This window comes from Oncorhynchus nerka, linkage group LG12 (genome assembly GCF_034236695.1).
Source record: "Oncorhynchus nerka isolate Pitt River linkage group LG12, Oner_Uvic_2.0, whole genome shotgun sequence".
In the NCBI taxonomy this organism is placed as follows: Eukaryota; Metazoa; Chordata; class Actinopteri; order Salmoniformes; family Salmonidae; genus Oncorhynchus; species Oncorhynchus nerka.
The window spans coordinates 72,136,413-72,140,590 of record NC_088407.1 but is presented as its reverse complement, the minus strand read 5'-3'; positions in this window follow the sequence as shown (position 1 = coordinate 72,140,590).

Here is a 4,178-nt window from a genome sequence, read left to right as displayed (position 1 = left end):
AGGGGACTATCCTCCTCTGTGAATTTCATTTAAAAAAATGTAATTCTAAATATTTAAAAAGTTCACATTTTTGGAAAAAACTACAGTAAATATAATCACATTCCCAAATAACTGATTAAACCACACTATTTTGAAAAGAAGGTCTACAGTATCCTCAACAGCACTCAATAGGGTAGCACCATGGTGTAGCCAGAGGACAACTAGCTTCCGTCCTCCTCTGGGTACATTGACATCAATACAAAACCTAGGAGGCTCATGGTTCTCACCCCCTTCCATAGACTTAAACAGTAATTATGGCACCGTCCTCCAACCTATCAGAGCTCTTGCAGCATGAACTAACTGTCTTCCCAATCAAAGAATCAGAGAATTAATCTAGTACTGAAAGCATAAACTACAGCTAGCTAGCACTGCTGTGTATAAAATGTGATGAGTAGTTGACTAAAACAGAGATAAATACAATAGCTGAACTGTTTTGAACAAATGTATTTCTTCCAAGCAAGAGAGAAATAGAGAGAGATTGTCATTTTTTTCACTTTCACTTAATTAGCTAGCAAATGCAGATAGCTAGTTTAGCCTACTGAAACACCCTGCTCAAACAGAGGGTTGCTATGTTACAGTAGCAAGCTGGCTATGACTTTCCAACACAACACTGGAACTCTTCCAAGTCAAGGTAAGCTTTTGGTTTTAGTAATTTATTGCCACAGGGGCCCACCGGTGTAACTGCTTACTGACTGTACACTGTAACGTTACTGCATGAGGGGATAGGGGGTTTACTAACGTGTTAGTTCTATTAGCTATGTTGACTATGACGTTACTTTAGCTAATATGGTGACAACAATATTGGCTATGTGTAGCGGTTTGGCTTGGAAAGGTGTGAGGAGGAGAGCGCATAGATGCGAGAAGGAATACAATGTGGGTGCTATGAAAGTGAACCGTGTTTATGCATGATCAGGGGTGTATTCATTCCACCGATTCTATTGAAAAACATTTCTGAAACGGAAGCAAATGGTACAAAATGATGATAAACATACCTGAATTTGTCCAATAGAAACTCTCGTTTGCAACTGTTGGACTAATTATTATCAGCTAGATGCAGGCAAGCGTGAGGAAGGCAGTATTGAATGTCACTGTTTGTCCAAGTGTCACTGTCTGTCACCTCAAATTTGTCTCTCGACCTGTATGCACCTACGTTGTAAACTTTCATTCATAGGCTAGTTGTAGCAACCTCATGATTGGTATAGGGAAAATTTAGTAGTAGCCTACTATATAGTAGCCTACTAAACTACTACTAGTAGTAGCCTACTAAACTACTAGAAATAAGGCCATGCTCATGAAAGAAAAATCATCCTCCCTCATCTTAAACGGCTCTGATCACCACTGATAGGTTCAGAACTTTTGTGAAACATCACAGCACAGTTTAAAAATATATGGCAAATAGAACTGGATGGTCTTCAGAGATAGATGGGAGGGGTGGAGGATAGCTGAAGGATGGGACTAAAAACAAATAAAAGATAACTATTGTAAAATATATATAGTATGTATGAGCTGGAAGAAGAACATGTTGACCACACCGGTCACGTCGCGTGCATGTGTGCGCGGGCGTTGCAAAATAAATGTACACATTCATGTTACTCAATCATTGCATCTACACTGCTCGCGCGCGCCAACGAGCATCTACGATGCCGACGGCTCTAAAATAGAAGTCAGTTCTATTTGTGACGCTGAACGCGGTGCATGTCCTGCCTCTCCCATCTCCTAATTGGTTTATAGAAGCAGATACCCATGTGCCTTCTCCTCATTGGTTATACCCATGTGGGTGATTGAAAGATGAACTGAGGTTGGTCGATCGAGGTAATACACCTATGAAAGTTACATGCCAATTACCATATAAAGTCCAAAGAAGAAAAAGCCTGGAAGGAAGAGAGATGACTAGAAACGATTCGGTTGACCGTTTTATGTGTGGATTAATTGTCGGAGTAGAGGACCTTGTGCATTTCAGGTAAAATAACAACTCAACGTTTATATCCCAGGACAAATGAGGTAGCAACAGCAAGCTAGCTAAACAGGACAAATTAGCTAGCAACAGCAAGCTAGCTAGCTAAATTGCCACAAATGTTTAATGCTTTTCAACCTGTCCCCAAATTAGTATAATTGGTTCAGAGTTTGTTTTGATATTTCAACCTGAGTGTCGTGATCGCATTTGGTGTGGAGGGACAAAATCAATTTGCGCACGATGGCGCATATACGTGTCCGGTTTGGGTATGGTGTTGATGTTGTTGTCCATTAGTTTACTCAAATTATGGGAGGGGTGGTATGTTTAGGGAAAAATAATAAAGGAAAATATATCCATATATTTAAAATAATATACACTGAACAAAAATATAAACGCAACATGTAAAGTGTTGGTCCCATGTTTCATGAGCTGATATAAAATATCCCAGAAATGTTCCATATGCACAAAAATATTATTTCTCTCAAAATTGTGCACAAATTTGTTTACATTCCTGTTAGTGAGCATTTCTTCTTTGCCAAGATAATCCATCTACCTGACAGGTGTGGCATATCACTTACTTACAGACTTTATTGTCCCCATGGGGAAATTTTGTTGCAGTGTCAAGAAGCTGATTAAACAGCATGATCATTACACAGGTGCTAGGGACAATAAAAGGCCACTCTAACATGTGCAGTTTTGTCACACAACGCCACAGATGTCTCAAGTTTTGAGGGAGTGTGTAATTGGCATGCTGACTGCAGTAATATCCACCAGAGCTATTGCCAAATAATTGAATGATGATTTCTCTACCATAAGTCGCCTCCAACGTCGTTTTAGAGAATTTGTGTGGGTGAACAGTTTGCTGATGTCAACCTTGTGAACAGAGTGCCCCGTGGTGGCGGTGGGGTTATGGTATGGGCAGGCATAAGCTACAGAGAACGAACACAATTGCATTTTATCGATAGCAATTTCAATGCACGAAAATCCAGCATTGAGATCCTGAGGCCCATATCTTTTTGTTAGGTATCTGTATTCCCAGTCTTGTGAAATCCATAGATTAGGGCCTAATTAATGTATTTCCTCATATGACCTTGAACTCAGTAAAATCTTTGAAATTGTTGAATGTTGCATTTATATTTTAGAACTTGCACAATTGGTGGCTGACTAAATACTTTTTTGCCCCACTGTATCAGACTCGGTCACTGTCACGGCCGTCTTCCTGGAAGAAATAAGTGGACCAAAGTGCAGCGTGGTGAGCGTACATTTTCCTTTTATTTTGGAACAAAACAAGAAACAAGATAAAAAACCATGAAGCTTACAGGGCTATAGTGCCACTAGCAAAGTTAACTACCCACACTGAAAGGAGGGAAAAAGGGCTACCTAAGTATCATTCCCAATCAGAGACAACGATAGACAGCTGTCCCTGATTGAGAACCATACCCGGCCAAAACATAGAAATAAAGAAACATAGAAAACAAAACTAGTGCTAGAGATACCCCAGATTCACCGGCGCCAGAGGAGATGGCCGCCGTTTTACGGTCTCCTAACCAATTGTGCTATTATGTGTTTTTTTTCGCGATATTTGTAAATAGTTTTGTACATAATGTTTCTGCAACCGTATCTTACGGAAGAAAAGAGCTTCTGGATATCAGGACAGCGATCACTCACCTCAGATTAGACAAAGATTTCTTCAACAACAACAGCAACAAGTAGGACTCGCACAATATTCTCTAAACACCCCACAGGGCAGACATCCCAATTATTCGCAAAAGGAAGCGACGCAGAGAACGAAGAGCCGGATGCCTCATCCGGACCCACAGAAGACAACTAGGAAAGCTGTCGTTACCATCAATATTACTCGCCAACGTGCAATCATTGAACAATAAACTAGACGAGGTACGATCACAAATATCCTACCAACGGGACATCAAAAACTGTAATATCCTATGCTTCACGGAATGACATGGATATTCAGCTAGCGCGATACACGCTGCAACGGCAGGATAGAACAGCACACGAGGGGGGGCGGTCTGTGCATATTTGTAAACAACAGCTGGTGCACGAAATCTAAAGAAGTCTCTAGATTTTGCTTGCCTGAAGTAGAGGATATTGTGATAAACTGCAGGCCACACTACTTGCCTAGAGAGTTCTCAGCTATACTTTGCATGGCTGTTTATTTACCATC